Source organism: Ambystoma mexicanum, chromosome 2p, assembly GCF_040938575.1.
Source record: "Ambystoma mexicanum isolate Mex_15411 chromosome 2p, UKY_AmexF1_1, whole genome shotgun sequence".
NCBI lineage: Eukaryota > Metazoa > Chordata > Amphibia > Caudata > Ambystomatidae > Ambystoma > Ambystoma mexicanum.
Window position 1 is genome coordinate 449,897,127 of NC_090923.1, and position 23,539 is coordinate 449,920,665.

At 44.9% G+C, this 23,539-nt stretch overlaps 1 protein-coding gene across 2 annotated transcripts in view; it reads right to left on the reverse strand.

Moving 5' to 3' along the window:
- The window catches only part of FRMD4B (FERM domain containing 4B), a 1,720,334-nt gene that overhangs the window by 1,250,773 nt on the left and 446,022 nt on the right, over positions 1-23,539 (reverse strand). For both annotated transcript variants that reach the window (XM_069643814.1, XM_069643813.1), the window contains one exon: positions 22,646-22,770. The gene's annotated coding sequence lies outside the window, so the exon portion shown is untranslated. The remainder of the gene's footprint in view (positions 1-22,645; positions 22,771-23,539) is intronic.

Sequence of the window (23,539 nt, forward strand, 5' to 3'; positions counted from 1 at the left end):
TCATTGGAAGTTACTGACCTAGGCTCTCCAAATCAGCAGCAATTAGTCCCCCATGTCAACCATAAAAATCATGTTTATGAGCTGCGAGGTGAACGATCTTGTCAGATTCCTCTAAAACAGCATTAGCTAGGTCAAGCTGCTGAGCTATGTAATTTTTCTATTATTAGTTGGAATACGAGGGGTCACTCTAAGCTCTTGAATAATGATCTCAGTTCTCTAGCTAACTATAAGCTAGTTTTACTTCAGGAAACTTGGTTGACCACTGATCCCATTTGGGACGCTCATGATGTGATCTCTCTAGCGGCCAATAAAGGTTTGAGTGGCAGACCATTTGGTGGGCTTCTAACTGCAATACAGGCAGATAATAATGCTAGTATCTATCCGTGGGCCTCACCTAATGCCTTTATTCAAATGACAAGACTTAAATTATCCACAACATTATATGCCATTATTAACCTTTACTGGAATCCAGTGGGGATTACGGTTGAATGCTTCTTGAAGGCCTTAAATGATATGCTGAACGTAATCCTATTGGATGGATCGGCTCAAAAAGTTTTTATTGCAGGAGACTTTAATCTGGATTGCATTAATTCAACTAAACAAAGTAATTCCATTCGTGTAAAACAATGGGAACAATTTAGTAAACATCACAATCTCACAAGGCTGAACGGAGCTTTCCATTCCGACATCCCTCCATCCTCAACATGGTCTCGGGGCTCATCGGCATCTATCATTGATTATATGTATACGAATGTGTCCCTGTTCCATGATGTTGTGGATTTCAAAATTGTGCATTCAGAGCTGAGTGATCACAAACAACTTACAGCTGTCTGGCAGTATAGTAGCAGTTGTAATATGCATAGAGACAGAATGTTGCAAAGTCAATTTTGTGTTAACAATGCTGGTAATAGACTGCGATGGACTGAGAAGTCAGTTGAGGCTTTTCATTTCTATTTGACACAGGCAGTAGCTGCTACAGCCCTCACTGCTGACTCCCCAAATGTTTGCTACTCTGATATGCTACAAGTGTTTCGGTCTCAAGTCCCTAGTTTCTCATCAAAACATTCTATCTGTGTTCAATTTTCGCACGTCTTTGATTTAGAAATTAGAGATCGCAAGCGCCTATTCCGACAACAGAAGAGAAATGTACTGAATCTTCCAGCTAATATTCGACATAAACATCTTTCCAACCTTAAAACAAAGTATAGAAATTGGGTGAAGGCAAGGCGTGCAAAGCTTTACCACACTGATAGTCAGCTACTTTTGGCTGCTGTCCAATGTAAGAATATCTCTAAAACCTGGTCTTATCTTAACCAAGTAACTTCTGGCTCTCAAGCAATAATCCAAGCAAATGAAGTCTCAGAGCATGCCTGGATTGCTTATTTCTCTAATCTTTACAAACTGCCTGTTAATGACGCATTTCTAGACAGTTCTCATTCTTTGCCTAGATTCCATTTAGAATTTGATCTTGAAGACATTCTTTTTTATATCAAGAAAGCGAGCAATTCAGGCGTGTGTGGTCCAGATGGTTTGTCCAACAAGATGTTCAAAGCCTATCCACAAGTGTGCAGCCGTATTCTGTTCACCATCTTTAGACTCATCCTGAAGTCTTAAAAATTACCGTCGTCCTGGACTCATTCTATTATTGTTCCTATTTATAAAAAAGGAGATAGGAAAGAGCTGTGCAGTTATCGGCCTATTGCACTATTAGATGCGCCAGGAAAGATCTTCTCTCGACTGATTTTAAGAGACTTCAAGAAGTGGATTTCGCAGGTCCACCTTAATGACCCATTTCAATCAGGCTTTGTGACTGGCCTAGGTACCATCCCTAACATCATTACGCTACAAATGCTCCTTTCTGATCACGCAGCCCAAAGGCAGACCTTGTATCTAGCATTTGTAGATTTCCAGGTCGCGTTTGACTCAATTGATCGATCACTGTTACAGCATAAGTTGATCAAACATAATTGTCCATCCTCTCTATTATCCTTAATCATTCTACTACACTCCAATACTACCATGCCGGTTCGACTTAATTTGAGTGGTGATCTGACCTCGAAATTTCAAACATTTAGAGGGCTGAAACAAGGTTGTATTTTGGCGTCTTCCATTTTACATTTTTTCATTTACGACTTGGGCGTAACTCTGAGTCAAATTGTGAGTGACTCTCCTCGCTTAGGCTGGCATAATGTTCCTTATTTGTTTTATGCCGATGATTTGATTCTTTTTCAAAAACCCATACTGGTCTTCAGAAACTTTTGCATGGCCTTGAAACATACGTAGGTACGAACCATTTGACAATTAATATTAATAAAACCCAAATAATGGTTTGTAAGAGGCATGAAAGTTGTAAAGTTAAAACTTTTTGTTGGTGATTACACAATGTTCCATTAGAACAGGTAGCCAACTATAAGTATTTGGGCACTCTTATAGTGGATACTTTACCAAGCATTGACCCTGACATAGAGATCCAGGGCAAATTACGGTCCTTAATTGCGCAAGCAAAGATACTTATGGCCAAATTTGGCAAATTTACGTGTAAACATATTCTCACCTTCTTTCTTCAGAAGGTGATGCCAATCTTGACCTATGGGTCTGAGGCTCGCAGTCCTAAACCTGTGGAGTGGTGGGATAGAATTGAATCCTTGTTTTGGAAACAAGTACTACATTTGCCCGCTTGCACACCTTTACCATTGATTCGATTTGAATTGGGTTCACTCTCAATGTTCTCATTTGTAATTTGGAAATATTGAGCCCTTTTCCGTAAATGTCTATTGTCTTTAAAGCGATCAGACATTTTGGGAAAGGTGGCCTGTCATCTTTTAGAGCAAAATCAGGCTTTTTCAAAACAATGGTGCATTTTTACTATGAATGCACTGTCTGATGCCTCAGTTGATTTAGAGTTACTTTTGAACAATGAAGCTCGTGCCAAAATGAAAGTCCAGCAACATGATTGGATTCTGACCCAAAATAAATGTCTCAATTACAAGGATTTTGATCGAGCGCTATTTGGGCACAAGCAATGTAGAACAATGTCTGATTATTTGGCCACATTTCCTTCTTCAAAGACTCGTCAGGAGTTTCTCCGTTTTCGGTTGAACCTTTGGCCGACATTAGATGTTCAGGCGTGCAGAAATCAAATTATGCAATCAGAAAATGTATGTCGCTTTTGTAAGAATGTTGACAAAAAAGAAACGTTGGAGCATTGTTTAGTGTTTTGTACAAATTTAACCACTATTCGACAAAAATGCTTTGGAAATTTTTTTGAAGAACAAGATGCACATATTAATAAGAACTTGTGGCATTGTATCTTTTCATCAACTGCCTTAAGGACCAAAATAGCAATTGTACGATTTTTGGATGAAATATTTAGTGTATACTCATAATTAGCGTAATTGAGTTAAACTAATTTTGAATTCTTAACTGTGCTGAATGAACAAACTGCAAATTTGCTTTTATGAATTGTAGTGTTTTGGTATTGTGATATCTCTTGGTATTTGAAAGGTTGATTTTATTAACCATATAAATAAAAAAAATAAAAAAAAAAGATCACATATTTGTATTGGCCTTTTGGGATATTCATTGTGACGTCTCGTCATGTAACGTCCTATTATCTTATTGAGTTAGAAAGGCTCATGTCACTTCCTGTTATTTAAGTTTCTATGATGTCACTGAGATTTCAACTCATATGCAAATGAGTTATTCTGCACACCTTTTCCTACAAGAGCCTTGTAGATCCTGGCACCGCGCGTCACACCATAACTGTGAGAAGCCATCAACCCTTTGCATCGAGCACATGCTGTATGCTTCCAAGAAGCCGCGAGATTCCAATCTCAGGGAGCCTGAAGTCTTCATGCAGAACCCTCAGCAGAAAACGCCACCTCCAACAGATCAAATAGCACGCTACTAGATCACACCACTTTTCGAAAGCTCGCACTGCACTTGCTATTCACAGGATAAAGTTACTATTCTCTTAGGGCCGATGCTTTGAAAAGGCAACTGCCCCTGAAATCCATATGAAAAAGCCATTGAAATAGTTATTTTAAATACATAATTTTAGAGGTAGGGGCATTGTCCCTAGTCATGGTGCAAATGACCTCATGTTTCACAAGCCATACATGGTCGGAATTACGACCGGCAAAACAAAATAGGCGAAATTCACCTCCAATTCCATTTCACCAGCAGGGCAGATGATTTTTACCTGCTTTGATATTTTTAGGCAAAAATCCTTTCCCAAACATATTGTTTTTTACTGAAATTATTATTTTTTTGCCCCTTAAAATGATTTTTTTAGCCATCCAACTGAAATGTCCTTTCCGCCCCAAAAAGTCATATTTTAAGTCCTAAAGATTTCGTGTACCCCCACAAAACATAATTTGGCAAACAAAAACATAATTTTAGGTGGGGAAAAACCCTTACAGCACCAATGTCGCTGCACTGGTGAAATTGGCACACTTTGCCGTGAATGTGCCACTTTTTCTGCCATTTCCACCGTCATTGGGTTTATTTCCTTTCAGTTGTACTTGCACATTCCCCCTGCAATAGTAATTCACAACTTCTCATGCGAGGTGCCTTTCTCAATGACGCCAATGGTGCTGTTCAATAATGTTGGTGCTGGTGCTCAGTTATGCTGGTGGTGCTTTGATGTATCACCGTGAAGAATATCAATGATTACAATTTTGCTTCTTAATGATGTCAGTGACACGTCTTGTTTAAACCAGGTACGCTTCACAATAATGCCAGTAGGCTTCATAAAAATGGCAATAGTGCAGCTCAGTTATTCCAGGCGAGGAGTCAAAAATGCCTCAGTTATGCGATTGCTGCCATTTCATCATTCCATGTGCTGCTCAGATCTGCTCTTGCTGCCACTCAATCATTCCAGGGGCTGCTCAGATCTGCTCTTGCTGCCACTCAATCATTCCAGGTGCTGCTCAGATCTGCTATTGCTGCCACTCAATCATTCCAGGTGCTGCTCAGATCTGCTATTGCTGCCACTCAATCATTCCAGGGGCTGCTCAGATCTGCTATTGCTGCCACTCAATCATTCCAGGTGCTGCTCAGATCTGCTATTGCTGCCACTCAATCATTCCAGGTGCTGCTCAGATCTGCTATTGCTGCCACTCAATCATTCCAGGGGCTGCTCAGATCTGCTCTTGCTGCCACTCAATCATTCCAGGTGCTGCTCAGATCTGCTATTGCTGCCACTCAATCATTCCAGGTGCTGCTCAGATCTGCTATTGCTGCCACTCAATCATTCCAGGGGCTGCTCAGATCTGCTATTGCTGCCACTCAATCATTCCAGGTGCTGCTCAGATCTGCTATTGCTGCCACTCAATCATTCCAGGTGCTGCTCAGATCTGCTATTGCTGCCTTTCCAACATTCCATGTGCTGCTAAATTATGCGATTGCTGCCATTCCATCATTCCAGGCACTGCTCAATTCTACTATTGCTGCCACTCATTCATTCCAGGTGCTGTTCAGTTCTGCTAGTGGTGCAGCACAATTGTGACAGTACTGCAAATGAGTTATGCCATGGGGCATACCATTTCCAGAGTGCTTCTCAAATATGCCACACTATGCAGGGAAGCAAACTGTCAGCGTGCAGTTCAGAGCTGATCAATCACATGACTGTCCGTAAGGCTGTAAAGACATTGGGCCTTATTACGACCCCGGTGGTAGACGTGCCGGTAAAAACGGCACGGCTGCCGCCGGAGTTGTGTTGTTTTCTGGTGCCTGGCTTTGGGGACTTGCCGGGGTATTACAGCCCCGGCGGTCCCAGTAATTCCCCAAAGCCAGGCGCTGGAAAAAGTAACTCCCCCTTCCCATTCGAGTCCCGTTGGACACAACGGGAATGGGGAGGACGGAAGAACTGGCACCGTATGCAACAGTGCTGGTGCTTCTGTCAAAGTCTGTGAGCGGGATGGCACCCGCCCGCAGAACTCGGAGTGTGCTGGTCTCTTTTCTACGAATATGCCTTATTTGTAGACTTCTGCCCGTCGCACCCCTCATATCTCTTAGAAAGTGCAATTTTCGTGTTAAGATAAATTCAGTTTGTTGTGCTGAGCCAGGGAGAGGGTGCTGCTAATTGTGGCCATAGTTGGTTGGTTACACACTGAGGGCCTGATTCACAGAAGCGTTTTATAATGCTGCAATCCCATTGGAAAACGCTCTGTGGAGCAGGACCTTGGAGATTGATTTTTTATTTCTGGACGTGGCTGTCCTTAGCGTGATAGTGCTGCTCGTATGTCTGGCAGAGCCATTGCTCTGTGCCAGGCTTATGCTCATTGGGCTTCTGGGTAGTGCTCAGTCCCAGATGGCTAGTAAATATGCCTGTGGTTACCAGCGACAGAATGCTGCTCGTGTGGATAAACCATGGGTAAAATGCTGGTCTCTGAAATGGGGGCACTTCACAAAAGTGTACTTCACAAAATGAAATCTTACGACAGGTCTGCATTGTTCTGATGAGGATACATTGAGTACCTTCCATTAGGCTAATAATAACAAGTATAATTACAGTGCTTAGTAGTGGGAGGAATATGGCATGAAGATAAGAACATAAGCTATTATTATTGGCTGAAGGTGAGATACTAGGTTGGAGGGGGTTCTGCCCAGTATGAGAATGTTAATAATGTTACTAATACAGTAGATGCACGGTGCCAACATGCATCTATTTTTTACTTTGTGCTATTAGCTGTCATTTGTGACATCTATAAAGCACACACCATTGCATTCCAGTACAGATAGGGAGGAAGGGCGTATGACGAGGGACATACATGAATGACATATGAGGAGGGACACACAGCATATAGGTTTTGTATGGTTATGAGCCCACATCCTATCCCTGCCCATGGCCATGATAATGCATATGGCTATTCCCACCCATTCCTGCCTCTCCCTGCCCAAAACTCATCCTCATGGGAAGTCTTTGAGCTTGATTTATATTATATCAGTACTAGTCCGTGCTGGCGGCCATGTTAGATGAAGTTTATGCTAATCCCTATGGCTATTCCCACCCATTCCTGCCTCTCCCTGCCCAAAACTCATCCTCATGGGAAGTCTTTGAGCTTGATTTATATTATATCAGTACTAGTCCGTGCTGGCGGCCATGTTAGATGAAGTTTATGCTAATCCCTATGGCTATTCCCACCCATTCCTGTCTCTCCCCAACCAAAGCTCCCCCTGATGGGAAGTCTTTGAGCTTGCTTGCTTTATAGCAGTACTAGTCCGTGCTGGCGGCCATGTTAGATGAAGTTTATGCTAATCCCTATGGCTATTCCCACCCATTCCTGTCTCTCCCCAACCAAAGCTCCCCCTGATGGGAAGTCTTTGAGCTTGCTTGCTTTATAGCAGTACTAGTCCGTGCTGGCGGCCATGTTAGATGAAGTTTATGCGAATCCCTATGGCAATTCCCACCCATTCCTGTCTCGCCCCACCCAAAAATCCTCCTCATTGAAACTCTTTGAACTCGCTCGCTTTATGAGCTCTGAATTGTGCTGTGCTTTAGTTCTTTTTAATGCTGACAGTTTTGCTGGTATAGACATTTATTTACAGACACATACGCAGAGATCACATGAAGGTATGATCACATAGATCACATACCCCGGTATGTCAAGATCATCATAAAAGTGCATGTAAGGACAATGCCGAACAGATAGGTCTGCCTCTGTTCACACGCGCACTGTATGCGCAGACAGAAGCCCACAAAGGCTGGCAAGACGTACACACCCAAAGATGCCTTAGAAATGCCCATTCCCCAGTCAGTGCTCAAACACCTGCCTTTGAATTCAGACCCTTCCCCTATTATTGGATAACAAATATATCTCATTGTTTTCACATCAGATGTCTTTCGTGACATTTGTACAACTGTGCAGTAGGTTTGCGCAAACCATTTTCATGGCTTCAATCTCAATGTATTGCAAGTTGACTGACTTGTGCTTCGCTCCAATGGGTAGTGCTCCAAAGGGTCAGATCAGGGAGTATTCCTGCCGGGGACACTCCTTTTTCCAAATAACCATGGCAAGTCTGGTGTAAGCAAAGGCAAGAGCCTAGCGGTCAGCATGAATGCAGCAGGTCTCCCCCGCTATGGTGTATTCTCCGTATGCATGGAGTAATTTCCGGGCGTAGGCACTGCGGACTCATCCGCGGTCTCTGGAGTGCTTTGCAGACCCAATGACGATCGACTGTGGGCACACCTCTTGCCTCCCCTGCCTCACACGCTACGCAAAGTCTCGGGAGGATAGCTCAGGGGCAACACGCTCATCTTGGAAGCAAGACGAAGCAGAGCAACACAAGTTCGTTCCCCGGGTCTGCACTTAGAAACCTCTGGGTATTAAGCACGTTATAAATAACCCATTACAATTACAATTACATTTTCGAGCAGTGTGATCTCGTCATATCCTGCCCCAGATGGCGACAGACGTTCACTCTAAGGAATCTTAAGCCCAGTAAGGGGTTGGCATCAATCGTAGAAGTGTTCCAGCAATTGAAGCAGCAGGCTGCACAGTCATCACAGAGGAGTCACTGCCAGTCATTCTGTCAGGAAGAAGACACCTGCATGCCCTGTGTGCTGGGAATCCCTGCGTCCTGGGCGTCATAGTGTAGCTCCTGAAGCCGAAGGACTCAAAGTTTGCATGGTACTGCGGACACACCTCTTACAATGAAGAGATACCATAAGTCAACAAACCTTTCTCTTAATGTCTAAGAGACGCGGGGCTTGGGGGGTGGAGAACTGTCCCTCACAACTTTTGACCCAGGTGCAGTTATTGCCCTAGTTATGGGGTGTGACATCGAGGCAAGTGGTATTATAGGAACATGCCTGTAAAGTGACACACTGGCTAGCCTTGTTTTATGAATGATGCTCCACTTTCCTACAAAACTGGAAAGTGTTGGTTGGATGGTTTTAAATGAATCTTAACGACTGGCTGAATTGCTCTGGGCCGCTTTCCACGCCATTGTTGTTTCAGGCCTCTGCACCATTACAGAATGGGACCAGCCTCTATCAAACCAGTCTTGGTCCTGACCCCAATGACAGCAGTCCAGTCAGAACTGCCTGCCCATGTTATTTAAGGTACTCCACTCTGGGGGACAAACAGTTTTCTTGGGCTGTAGTTTGGAACGCTGGGGCTGCCACTGTTATGTATAAAGTATTCTGAAAGGTAATGACTCGATTGCAGCTGTAAATCAGTTCCTGTGTAGCAAAAATGGCTTAGCAAACTATGCCTTCGGCCACTGGATTTTCAAGCAATATGTGTATCCTTACACCTGTTCCTTGCATTGCATTCTTGCTAAAAAAAAATAAGCATTGGCAAAAGCAACCGTTTGGACCTTTTATATGCACTTGGCAAGCATTGCCACCACATGCCCACTTACACCATTTACCAGCTGTTGTCATTTTATGGCCAGCTAGCACCCTTATGGCAGTGCTTGGAAAACACCTATACCATGCCTACACAAAGGCCGAAGCTATTGGGTTTGCCTCATAATCCCTGAGCCGAAAAACATCCCAAGGGAAGCTCTTCAGGAGCCTGTGAGCGAGCTAAGGCTTCTCGGCTGGAGAGCAGGTCCATCCTAGGGGGATGCTCCAGGGTCTAACCTGGACCTCAACCCCAGACAGTGCAATTATATTCAATTAAAACTCATGAATAGTTACATACACCTAAATGTAATCATGGCAGAAGGACAAGGAGCTTTCCACATAATATACAAGGGGCCAGGCAGGCATATGAAAGTCGTCAGTCACATACAGTAACCAGGAACGTCATTTCATCAAAATGCTAGGGGTAGCGGAAGTGACATCACATGACCCTTGACTGCTGATGACATCACAGGAAGTGATGTCATTTGGCCCCACCCCAAAGTGATATTGCGGGAAGCGATGAAACACAACCTTTCATCCCTTGAAAAAACGGGAAGTGGTAACACATAGCATTGTTCTTATGTACACTACGAAAAATATGGTTACGATATCTCTATAATGTGATATACATTTCATACAAGAATGGATCGCCATATGTATCGGTAAGATCAGTGTGTATAGGCCCATATTACCAAATTACTGTGAATGCAAACAGACGTCCATGACCAAATGGTAATGATGTGTTATTATATAGCACTTACGCTTAAGTGCTTTATATTGAACAAATATACATACAATATCACCTAACCGGTGTTAGTACTCATTTATGGACCTCGAAAGGTTGAAAGGCTGAGTTGAAGTGTTTAACAACAGACTAAATCAGTGACTAACCCCCTGAAGTGTGCCTGAAATAAACCTTTAATGAGTCTAGCAATTATTGTATAAAATTCCAGAAAGACACATTATTTGGTATTCCTATTCTTTCTTATTTAGGGTCACTGCTGAAAGTGTTAGACTTGTGGAAACCACTGATTTTGTTTTTTTAAGCAGCCTGAACAAGAAAGCCAGCCACTTCAAAAGCAAAGAGCCACATGGTGCTGGCGACAGCGCAGGAGCTTGCAAAAAAATAAAATTAAAAAAAACCTTTTTTTAGGGGTAGCAAGAAAGACCACGGGGTAGCAAGAGAGAACTCAGAGCTCGCAGTTGACTATAGCAAACATCTTCGAAATAAAGGCAATTTGAGAACTTAAACATATAATAAAATAATGCTAGTGCTTTTTGTCTTTAAAATGACGTCACTGTATGGATCTAGCAGTAAGCAAGGCAGCAATTTTCTCTTGGGATCACGCAGGTCGAAAGTAGAAAGCCCTGGAAGGTGGACTGCATGACTAAAGGTGCAGTGCTGCAAGAGAGGAGTGCTGTGCACCCCCAGCATCACCAGTACTACCTGCATCCCTCGTGCCTTTGAGATGCGGACCCTCCATTGCATGGCACTTCCCATATATCTGGAACACGATCGTTGGCTCTCTGTGTTTGGAGCTGAAGTGCAGTGCTTGGCTAAACTGCCCCCTGTGAATCGCACCTAGGTGTGGCTATTAAGTGCCACCTTTGAGCCAAAATGATGTAGCTTCACTTGTTGCTGAGAAAGTGCCATCAATGAGAAAAAATACGGTGGCACTGAAGGGCCACCTTTGATCCAAAACTAATGACGTTGCTTGGGAACCAATATGTGATCCATTGTCCTAAAGTGCCACATTTGAGCCAAAATTATGCAGCTGCACTTATTGCTGAGAAAGTGCCATCAATGAGAAAAAATACGGTGGCACTGAAGGGTCACCTTTGATCCAAAACTAATGATGTTGCATGGGAACCATTATGTGATCCATTGTCCTAAAGTGCCACATTTGAGCCAAAATTATGCAGTTTCACTTTTTGCTAAGAAAGTGCCAATGAGAAAGAATACAGTGGCCCTGAAGGCAGGGCCACCTTTGATCCAAAACCAATGATGTTGTATGGGAACCATTATGTGATCCATTGTCCTAAAGTGCCACATTTGAGCCAAAATTATGCAGTTTCACCTTTTGCTAAGAAAGTGCCAATGAGAAAGAATACAGTGGCCCTGAAGGCAGGGCCACCTTTGATCCAAAACTAATGACGTTGTTTGGGAACCAATATGTGATCCATTATTCTAAAGTGTCACCTGTGAGCCAAAATGATGCAGCTTCACTTCTTGCTGAGAAAGTGCCATCAATGAGAAAAAATACGGTAGCACTGAAGGGCCACCTTTGATCCAAAACTAATGACGTTGCTTGGGAACCAATATGTGATCCATTGTCCTAAAGTGCCACCTGTGAGCCAAAATTATGCAGCTGCACTTATTGCTGAGAAAGTGCCATCAATGAGAAAAAATACGGTGGCACTGAAGGGCCACCTTTGATCCAAAACTAATGATGTTGCATGGGAACCATTATGTGATCCATTGTCCTAACGTGCCACATTTGAGCCAAAATTATGCAGTTTCACTTTTTGCTAAGAAAGTGCCAATGAGAAAGAATACAGTGGCCCTGAAGGCAGGGCCACCTTTGATCCAAAACTAATGACGTTGCTTGGGAACCAATATGTGATCCATAGTCCTAAAGTGCCACCTGTAAGCTAACATTGAAAGTGGTGCTACTGAGCCATCTGCGGGACAAATATTTGGCCTAATTTTCTCGTGCTAAAGCACCACCTGGGAGCGATAACTAATGATGCTGCTCAAGGGCGGCCTACAAGCTCAATCTAATGATTCTGCTCAAGGGCCGCCTACGAGCTCAATCTAATGATGCTGCTCAAAGGCCGCCTATGAGCTCAATCTAATGATGCCGCTCAAGTGTCGCCTATGAGCTCAATCTAATGATGCTGCTCAGTGCCACCTATGAGCTCAATCTAATGATGCTGCTCAAAGGCCGCCTATGAGCTCAATCTAATGATGCTGCTCAAAGGCCACTTATGAGCTCAATCTAATGATGCTGCTCAAGGGCCGCCTATGAGCTCAATCTAATGATGCTGCTCAAGGGCCGCCTATGAGCTCAATCTAATGATTCTGCTCAAGGGCCGCCTATGAGCTCAATCTAATGATGCTGCTCAAAGGACGCCTATGAGCTCAATCTAATGATGCCGCTCAAGTGCCGCCTATGAGCTCAATCTAATTATGCTGCTCAGTGCCGCCTATGAGCTCAATCTAATGATGCTGCTCAAGGGCCGCCTAGGAGCTCAATCTAATGATGCTGCTCAAAGGCCACCTATGAGCTCAATCTAATGATGCTGCTCAAAGGCCACCTATGAGCTCAATCTAATGATGCTGCTCAAGGGCCGCCTATGAGCTCAATCTAATGATGCTGCTCAAGGGCCGCCTATGAGCTCAATCTAATGATGCTGCTCAAGGGCCGCCTATGAGCTCAATCTAATGATATGCTGTACCACCACCTGAACCATAACTAACGGCATGTACTAAAACCCTACACACAACATCACACAACATAGCCCACCATAACATAACAACATAAAACCTGTTCCTGTCAACACAAAACCATCGTTCTCTCGACTTTATGCCAATAATATTGCCTGAGATTTGCGAGTTTTTCAAGAAAATATGACATACGGTCAACATACTCAAAGCCGATTTTGCTAAATTTCTTTTAAAATGATGAACTCTTTGACGGCCGCTGCTCGTATTGCTTGATTTAACAGGCAATCGATCATATCCATACAGTGCAATAACCCCTTTAATAACAGTTATGCAAAACGTTTACTTTTGGCTAACCGAAAGGAAGTCATTTAATGCAGGAAAAGCAGATTTTGGAACAAATAGGATTTGATGGCCTGGCTGGTGGCCAATAACGGAAGTCAAGTAGCCTAACTGCACAATTTCACACGCTCCAATGTTTAAAGCTGATTTTGGGATTTTTGTAAAGCACCTGCTCTGAATATGAAAGCCATATGCATTTGTAACCTGGTCTCTGCAAGGCACAACCCACAAGGGTTTAATAACTACCCTGATCATGTGTTATTAAACCCCGTGTGGTTTATACCTTTGTAAACGCAAGAAAATGCAACGCTGTCTTATCAGAAGAAAGAAATGTGCATATACACAATGCATGACATCGACCCTTCTATCCAACCCCATTGGCGCACGACCATGCCCTCTAACCATACTGGCAGATGGTAGCCCGGTTGCCCTCCCCCAAATTTGGTTTCAGTGGAGCCCCCTACTGGTGCTAGCCACGCCTGAGCACAGGGACTCCCCATTACACTTTCAAGTCTCCCATGAAAGACTTTTGCATTAATTCTAATTGATGTTATGTTATAAATGTTTTGTTCTTTTTCCAAATTCCTACGCTCAATGTTTTCTGCAAACGTGTAAAATATACATTTCTTCCCTTGTCACTGCAAACTTTGGTCATTCATTAAAACATTTTCATATTAATATTCTTTTCGGGCATTGGCCCCTTTCCAAAACATTTCCAATACAATTGTCTGTAAAGATGGTTTTCCTTCCATTACCTTTTTATCAGTTTTCTATTAAATTCGTATGAACCTTGAATGTACGAATATGGTTGACGTTTCTAAAACCGGTGTACATTGATTGAAACTTAATTTGTTGAGTTGAAAGCTTAAAAATAGTTTTCTCGAGCAGGAACATTTCTGATGCAGCTTAACATTTTAAACAAGAATATGTTATCAAAGTGAACTCTGGGTTCAGCACACCATTAGCAATTGAACAACAGAATGTGTTCTTGTACTTAAAAAATGTATGAATTGGTACAAATAACGAAATGATGACAAAAATATGCAGTACGGGAAAAACGAAACAATGCAACAGAAATACCACAGCGGACAGAGCATGTGTTGATGGACCATGAGAAAAATCACAGTTCTCAAGCACTGATATCAAATGGTATAACCTTTGCCCACGAAATCAAGCCATCGTAGCATTCAAGCCTGCATGAGACAAGCCTAAACGTACGGAGTCAACGCCAGACAAAACAGGCTTCAGTGCCTTGATGATCATCATGCAGACAGTCCGAGGTAGCAACAAACTCCAGCCCCAGGCAACAACGTTATGATATGATACGATAAGTTATTTATAACATGCTTCATACCCAGAGGTTTCTAAGCGCGGACCCGGGGATCGAACCTGCGTTGCTCCCTTTCTCCCAAGGCGAGCACGTTGCCCCTGAGCTATCCACCCGAGACGAGTCTCACCAGTCCCATGTTAAGGGTCTAGTTGATCTTCTTCTCCACACATTCCACCCCTCCCAAAAAGTAGTGCAGAAGCAGTTATTTGCTGTAGTACACATGAAGTGATGTTGCATGCACTTCAGTTCCATTTTGTTACCAGTAAATATGTATTGGTGTAGCATAACATGTCACCTAGTTGGTAACTTCAGCTTCTTCGTGACAATCTTCGTAAGCCTTTGAAATCCAATTTTGCCTATGGATGTGTATATTCATCCCAATTTCCATTAGAAAACATCCCTTCCCTGGCAGACTGGGCCCCTCTGAATAATTGAAGGAGGCTTTAGCTAACATCATCAACGAGCCAACGGTTGTAATGGGACACGAGTAGGCTATGCAATCCATGCTGCATGAATGATTTTGGTTTTCTAATCAGCACACCTAGATGGGCAGCAGTGGCGCTCAGGGCAATGAGGGCAGAGGCACAATAGTGCAAAGAGATGAGAGAGTGCTGGGGCAGAGGGCGCAGGTCCAGCCGGGTCCCCAGTTCAGTGGCCGATGAGTTGCTCTTTGCAGTGTAGTCTCTTTATTATTTTCCTGAAGTGAATAGGTGAATCCGCTAACTTGATATGCACCTGGATGTTGCTCTACATATGAGTACATTGAAGGAGTCCGGTTTCCCTGTTTTTTTATTCTGGCATGTCCTCTTTCCGGCTTGACGATGTTGAAACTTCTGCTGAGCTGGCCACCGGAGACAGTGATTTTCCAACCAGGCAGAACGATGCCTTGGTCACCACTGAATTGAATGAGATGCTGGTTAGCTCTAAGGTGATTTTTGGCTCAAGTTGCTTTTAAGTCAGCTTCTCTATTTATTTATTTATTGTTTGCTTGTTAGGCGCTTATAAAGCAAGTAAAATACCATTTGAAAGCGCTGAGAGGGAGGGGAATAAGGGAGTGTAATACAATATCAAACAAAATATTTAATAAGAACAGTGGGGGAAATGGATGAAAGGACGAACACACTATGCCTTGTGAGTATTCAGAACGTGAAAGTGCAGCAAGGAAGAGGGTAGAGGTGCTAAGTGCTGGGGAGTCCGAGCTCATGGGTGAGCCGCAGATGAAGTGCTAGGGTTGTTGAGTGCTACACGGCTAGGAGCTACGTTAGGAGTAAATCTCTAGAATGGAGGGCATGCCAAGGGATGTGCTGAGGGTAGACAGGAGCTGAGCCAATTGGGTGTGGGTGGTCTGGGGCCCCAAGGATGCATAAGGGTCCCGGACACCAATCACAGCAACTGTGGGATTAGCAGAGGAAAGAGGAAGGGAAGGAGGAGGTAAAGAGGAAATGTTACGCTCACCTGGTCTCCACGGGGGCGTAGCAAGTGGCTGCACGAATGATGTCTGCTCTGGCGTGGTGCTGCATGATTGGTGATGTCGCTGCAACTTCTCCCTTGTTATCACCCTCCCGAGGCTTAGGTCTTGAAGTATTGTAAGGTAGGCTCTCTGTCCTACAATCTAGCAGGGGCGTGAATAACACAGTCTTTCCAGGATTGAGTTACTTCACTGATCCGATGAGCGATTGCCGAGTCTTGGAGAGCTTGGTCAAACAGGTAAGTCTTTGTGCCAATGACTGCTTGGTATAAAGTCTTTGAGTCTTTAATTTGCCCCAACTCCTTTTAATCAGTGTCTTTGTCTTTACTTTCAGGTGCGACTTCGAATGGATTTTGCATGAGGGTTCAAATGGACTTAGAACGCTGAGCAGATGTCCTACAGGTGAGTGGAAGCGCAAGAATGAAGCGCTGTAAGTCTGAAGTACTGTTTTTCCTTTCCGTGCGTGACTAACCTGTCACTCTTCTTCTTTTGCAGAGGTGGAGCGGCGCTGGAATGAAGAATGGAGGAACCGTTCTGAAGATGCTCCGGAAGGATGCTGAACCCGAGGACCGTCCCCTTTAGCCGGTGTGAAGGCCCGGGAGCGGCTGAAGAAGCAACCAATGGAAGGATGCTGCAGGTAAGGCTTAGCCGTTGTACTGACTTGATTTTCCTCTGTCTTTTTCCCTTCCAGGTACCGATTGATGAAGTCCTGGACGGGCGTGGCTGTAGAAGTTCAGGAACAGAACAGACACGGTGAGCGTTACGCTGCAGGAGTGCAGAATAACGCAAAGCGTGTTATGTATGCAGGGCATCGCTTATATAGCCTTGCAAGTAGTCCCAGGTAAAGTAGTCAGTATGCCACACGGAGATCTAACTTGGCATAAATACGTGCATCTTTAACCTGGTCCAAAAGTTCAGGAATTAGAGGCAAGGGATAACGGTTTTTTACTGTGATCTGGTTCAATGCGCGGTAATCAATACAAGTTCTAAGGTCACCTTCCTTTTTAGGCATGAAGAATAAGGGGGAGGTTGCCGAGGACTTAGACGGGCGAATAAAACCGTTAGCCATGTACTGGTCTAGATACTTCCTTAGATGCAGGTTTTCAGGTTCGGTGAGTGCATAGATTCGACTGCATGGAATCTGTGCGCCAGGTATGAGATCGATTTGACAGTCATACAATCTATGAGGAGGCAGAGTGTTGGCTTGATCCTTCTGGAAAACATCCTGGTAATCTTGATACTCCGGGGGCAGTGGATTAACTAGGCTCATGATCGTTGTCGCTTCCTTGACCAGGGGTTCTTTTACCTGGTAGCAGGTACAAGCACATTCACCTGAGAAGGTCAGACTCTTAGCACGCCAGTCGATGCAAGGATTGTGTAATACTAGCCAAGGCATTCCCAGAACATCTTGGAATTGTGGGGCCTTAATTATATCGAACACAATGGCTTCCCGATGTCCGTCTTGGCACAGAAGTGTCATCTCAGTCGTTGAGTGCGTTACAGGACGCAAAGCGATCTCTGTTCCATCGACAGTGGTGACTAGATCTGTTGTTGCCTTTTCACAGAGAGGAAGATTCATCCTTGTAGCCAATTCTTGGTCCATATAATTTCCAATGGCTCCGCTGTCAATGTAAGCTTGAACTGCATTCATTCGAGATGGCTGTTGGTGACTTATAAGGATCATTGGCAAGGCTAGGTGCAAGGTCTGGAAGTCCTTCTTTTCGCTCGACAAGCGGACCTCTACGCTTGTCGGGCGGGATAGTTTTCCGACTCTGACTCTACTTCCATTTTGCAGGCAACCCCAACTGCTTTCTTCGGAGGCTTCACGGGACACTCTCGGAGAAAATGGCCGGTTGACCCACAATATAAACACAGCTGCTGCTGCCGTCTCCGTTCGCTCTCAGCCTTGGATAGTGGCCCGCATACCCCTCCAATCTGAATGGGTTCATCCAAGTCAGTGGTTCTAGACGCACTTTCCTTTGGGGGCGTACAAATACCTGAGTGTCCATTCTAGCTCAGTCCGCCTTACGGTTCTGTAGTCTATGATCAAGCTGAACCACCAAGTCTATATATTCAGCAGAGTCTCTAGGAGAGTTAACCACTTGAGCTAAAACATCCTTTAATTCACCTCTTAACCCTCAGTGAAACAGTGTTGTTATTTTGTCATCTGGCCAGTCGGTTTCCACTACCAGCCGATTAAAAGTGGCGATGTAAGTTAGCAGATCTTGATTGCCTTGGCGTAGAGACAAGAGTTTGTTATCCAATGCCTGGCTCTGGGAATGGCGGGCAAAAAGCTTCTCCATGTTCAATTGGAACCTTTGAAAGTCCCGCAAAATAGGATCATCCCGACTTACTAGTGGCAGTGACCAGTCTGCCGCGCTGCCACTGAGATATGACAACACAAAGGCCACCTTAGCTTGTTCGTTCAGAAAGGCTCCTGGCCTACAAAGAAAATGCAGTCGCCACTGATTGATAAAGACTGCATACATTTGTGGGTCTCCCGCAAAGCGTTCCGGAGGTGCCAAAGGTACTGCCCCTGGAAGGACCACTTGGACTGGATTACTTGGCGGTGTTGGAACCGTTGACCCCAATCCAGGTAACCGTGTTTGCCCTGCCTGTGACGGAAGCAATTGTCTAGCAAGGTCGTCAGTACGATCCTTGGCCACGATCAGTTCTCTCCTCAAGGCATTGGTTTCCTGCCAAGCTGAATGTACCTCAGCCCTGAGTTCCCCAAAAGCTGAGCTAGTTGATCTGTCTCAGAAGTTTCCATTACGCCCGGGTAGAGGTTTTTGTATAAGGCTTCACGTTCTGTCACGCTCACCTGGTCTCCACGGGGGCATAGCACGTGGCTGCACGAATGATGTCTGCGCTGGCGTGGTGCTGCGTGATTGGTGATGTCGCTGCGACTTCTCCCTTGTTATCACCCTCCCGAGGCTTTGGTCTTGAAGTTTTGTAAGGTAGGCTCTCCGTCCTGCAATCTAGCAGGGGCGCAAATAACACAGTCTTTCCAAGATCGAGGTAGTTCAATGATCCGATGAGCGATTGCCGAGTCTTGGAGAGCTTGGTCAAACAGGTGAGTCTCTGTGCCAATGACTGCTTGGTATAAAGTCTTTGAGTCTTTATTTTGCCCCAACTCCTTTTAATCGGTGTCTTTGTCTTTACTTTCAGGCGCGACATCGAATGGATTTTGCATGAGGGTTCAAATGGACTTAGAACACTGAGCAGATGTCCTACAGGTGAGTGGAAGCGCAAAAATGAAGCGCTGTAAATCTGAAGTACTGTTTTTTCCTTTCCGTGCGTGACTAACCTGTCACTCTTCTTCTTTTGCAGAGGTGGCGCGGCACTGGAATGAAGATTGGAGGAACCGCTACGAAGATGCTCCGGAAGGATGCTGAACCCGAGAGGACTCTTACAGCCAGAACGAAGACCGTCCGCTTCAGCCGGTGCGAAGGACCGGGAGTGGCTGAAGAAGCTGAAGAAACAACCGATGGAAGGATGCTTTAGGTAAGGCTTAGCCATTGTACTGACTTGTTTTTCCTCTGTCTTTTTCCCTTCCAGGTACTGATGGGTGAAGTCCTGGACGGGCGTGGCTGTAGAAATTCAGGAACAGAACAGACGCGGTGAGCGTTACACTGCAGGAGTGCAGAATAACGCGAAGCGTGTTCTGTATGCAGGGCGTGGCTTAAATAGTCTTGCAAGTAGTCCCAGGTAAAGTAGTCCCTTTACCACACCCTGTTGTTTGAATAAAATAGTCCCTTAGCCACACCCTGAGGAAACAGAAAGGCTCAGCCTGGCTAGACTGGGCAAGTAACTCTACATGATTTATCCCATATTATGAGCCTGGCGCCAACAGCGCCAGGACTGAGTCCAAGAGGCTCTGGGGGCTTGAAAAGCCCTTATGGGAGTCGCCGACTGGGGGGGGCCATCAGATTCATGGAGCCTTTAGTGCGAACCATGACAGGAAAGTCTTGAGGAGCTTCTGGAATTTAAGAAAGTACTGCTCAAGGTGCAGTCAGTGGGAGGCTGTTCCATAGCAGGGAGCCAGCTGAGGAAAGCGATTGACCACCTACCCTCTGTTTAGCATAACGCTTTACATACAAAGAATTGGGTCCAGAGGAACATAGTAGTCTAGAGAGAGAGTATTTAGTAAGATAAAGTTGAAGATAGTGTGGACCCCGGGCCCAGACAGCCTTGTGGATGATGCAGAGGAATTTAAATTTAATCCGTGCAGCAACCGGGAGCCAGTGAAGACTTTTTAGGGCAGGAGAGATGCAGTCCCTGGACTTAAGGCCAAGGATAAGTCTTGCCGCCCTATTCTGGATTATCTGGAGGGGTCGTAGAGTAGTAGAAGGTAGATTCCCGTGGAGGCTATAGCAATAGTCAAGCCTAGAGAGAACCAGGGCAGGGTAACATTGAGCCTTTGGGGGAAAGTGAGAAAAGGGAGAATTCCTTTGAGAAGGGAAATCTGAAAGTGGGACTTCTTGGCAATGTCCAGAGTATGAGGGAGGAAGGAGAGAGGAGTCAAAGATTACTCCAAGGTTTCTGGCTTCAGAAGAAGGAGCCAGGGAGAGCCCAAGAAGGATGGCCAGAGTGAAGGGAAGAAGGAGGGAGCAGGGCCCCAATGGGAAGGATCTCAGGTTTACAGGCTTTGAGGCAGAGATCGCTGGAGGTGCACCAGGACTGGATGGCAGATAGGCAGTCAGGGATTATGGAGGGTGCAAGAGGATCAGCAGGAAGTTTGAAAAAGAGCTGTGTGTCATCTGCGTAACACTGGATGTTGGAGGAGCAGGAGGAGACGAGGCGTGCAAGCAGAGCTAGGTAGATGTTTAAAAGACAAGGGGAGAGGATAGAGCCCTCGGGGACACCACAGGTGGAGAAGGAAGTAGGGAAGGAGTAGGTGTCGAGGATGATTTAGGAAGGATGTCAGCTAGTCCAGTGCCATGTGTTGAAATCAATGTCGCAGTTTATGTGGTGTTCAGCTTGAGGTAGACACTTGACATCCAGGACTCCATGATGGAAAGATTGGCATTCGTACTGATGCCGTTGACAAAGCTGACTTTCAGGTAGAACTAAGCTGACCTTCAGATAGAACTAAGTGTCATCTGCATGGTGCAGCTTCAGGTCCTGGTTGGCCAGGACTTTCTCAAATGCCTTCAGGTAGAAGAGGAATGGCTGAGGAGAGAATAGATCCCTTTATCACTCTGCAGAATGTTACAGGCCATTGGAGGGAAGTGTAGGATCCCATCTGCGTGAGATGGTGTCTGCATGACAGTCAGGGACATAATAACTTGTTATTTATATAGCACTTTACATAGAACATATTTACATACATTATTACCCAATTGAAATTGGTACTCAGTTTATCGACCTGATGGCATTTGAACCTGCAAATCCAATACAGATTGCAGCAACAAACGCTCAACCCGCTGAGTTATTTTACCAGCTAGACATGACCCATCAGAGGGATGATCCCTGTCTTACTGTGGTTGGAGACTTCCACGCTGTAGGTTTTAGCCGCATTTATTTTGGTATGTTTATATGAAAAGCAGTGTCGATGTTTAATGGAAAAGCCTTACAAATTTTAGATTTGCAAAATGTTGTACGACCACAGTGTGGCAGGTCACCCTGCAGAGGTATGCAGAAGTTCGAGATCCGGGTATACTTTGCAACTGATGAGGCCTCTCTCGCCACATCTCTTTTACCCTCAGATGCTGGAAAGCAGAAGTGGCCTCCAGTCGGGGTTGCCTTGTGTACAACGGCCCAATAATGGCCCTTATCCAGGAGGCAGCTGTTGGACTCTTACAAGCGTGCGAGCTCCTGGCATCACAAAAAGGTCTGACGACTTGCGCCCCTACGCTGCATCGCGTTACGTGCTCCACACAGCAGTTTCCACACAGTGCAGGTGCAACAGTTGCTGCAACAGCCATGGGAGTGATATGAAGGGAGGGATTCCAGAGACAGAATAATACTATTTGAAATATGAAGAGTTGAACAACTGTATTCACATACATTCTTAAAACTTTGCATTAAAACATTATAACACACACACACCTGAAAATTAAGTGACTATTTGGCATTGGCCTAAATAAATGGCACCCAATTTACCAAACTCTGAATGGGGTGTGGGGGCACTAAGTCAGTCCTGCTGGCTATGGTCTGATATGATATGATGGGTTATTTATAACGCGCTTAATACCCAGAGGTTTCTAAGCGTGGGCCCGGGGATCAAACCTGTGTTGCTCTGTTGTCTTGCTTCCAAGGCGAGCACGTTGCCCCTGAGCTATCCTCTCGAGGAGACAAAGCTGGCTTTCAGGTAGAACTAAGTGCATACAGATACCAACCCAAATAACAGTAAAATCGTGTCGCCTCCTCAGGATAACACACACAATATGCATGAGAGCGATTTACATGTCATACATGTAAGAAGAGGTTATTTGAACATTTTGGTCACTCGGAAAACCAGACTGGCTTTTACACTGTTGGTGGATCAATAAACCAAACCATACAACATACCCGAGGAAACCTTTGTCCAGTGGCCCTCCTATTATGATATGATATGATATTTATAACGCGCATGCACACACGTGTTATCACCATACATACCCAATAGCTACAATCATGCAGCCTCTTCAGTGATGGCAAGGCACCCAATCAGCAGAAAGCTTCCTCGCGCAAGCAGGCATTAACCAAGGCTGTTCTACATACCTTTTCACACAGAACGGTCTCCAGGTTCTTATGCTTTGGAATATTCTTCACTTTTCATAAAACGCCCTCGCCTTTTGCATGGCTAATGTTCTGCGCCTCGGTTGCAAGTTCCTTCCCGAGGCCACCTGCAAGAAACCAACAGGCCAGGTTCGGCACGTGAGATCAAGGGTTAGAATGCAGGACATCACCTGCTTTCTGTGTGCTGGAAGGGTCCAATTAAGACTTGAAATGCGCCACCACCACTCACAACTTGCTTCCCATTCCATACGCATAGTGTCCCTTCTGTACACGCCATCCACAAACACCCGTGGATTATTTTCAGCAGGGGCCTTGCTGGGGGGGGGCTGAAGGGCTATAGCACCGGGTCTTTTGGTTGTAGCCCCGGATAGAAGCTCAGGGGTTACAGCCAAAAAGGCTAGCTAGCCCCCAGCCCTGACAGTCCCAAAATTAGCGTAGCCCCGGATCTTTTCCAGCCCTAGCAACACCCCCGATTTTCAGGACTAGACGATCTTTTTCAGAACTTCACACACACAATAAAATGGTATCTCTCTGTTACTCCTGACTCTTAAGTTATGGTCTCACATTTACTGCAATTTTAAGGTGTACAAACCAAAAAGTATGTTGCAAGTTACTCAAGGTGTTCCCATATCCTTGCACTCTACCCTGAAGTGATCAGTAAATGATGTCGGAGTTCTTGGACTCTGAGAAATCATTTCAATTGCACCAAGACGAACTAGAAAGGCGAACTGGTACCAGTTAAATAGCTAACGAGTTAGGCGTTCGCTGTGGAGATCTGGGGGTCTACCATATGCACGTTTAAACCATGCAGCGTGAAGCTGGCTTTCATCATCATCAATCCCAAAGTACTGTTAAACTGGGTTATAGTAACACCTG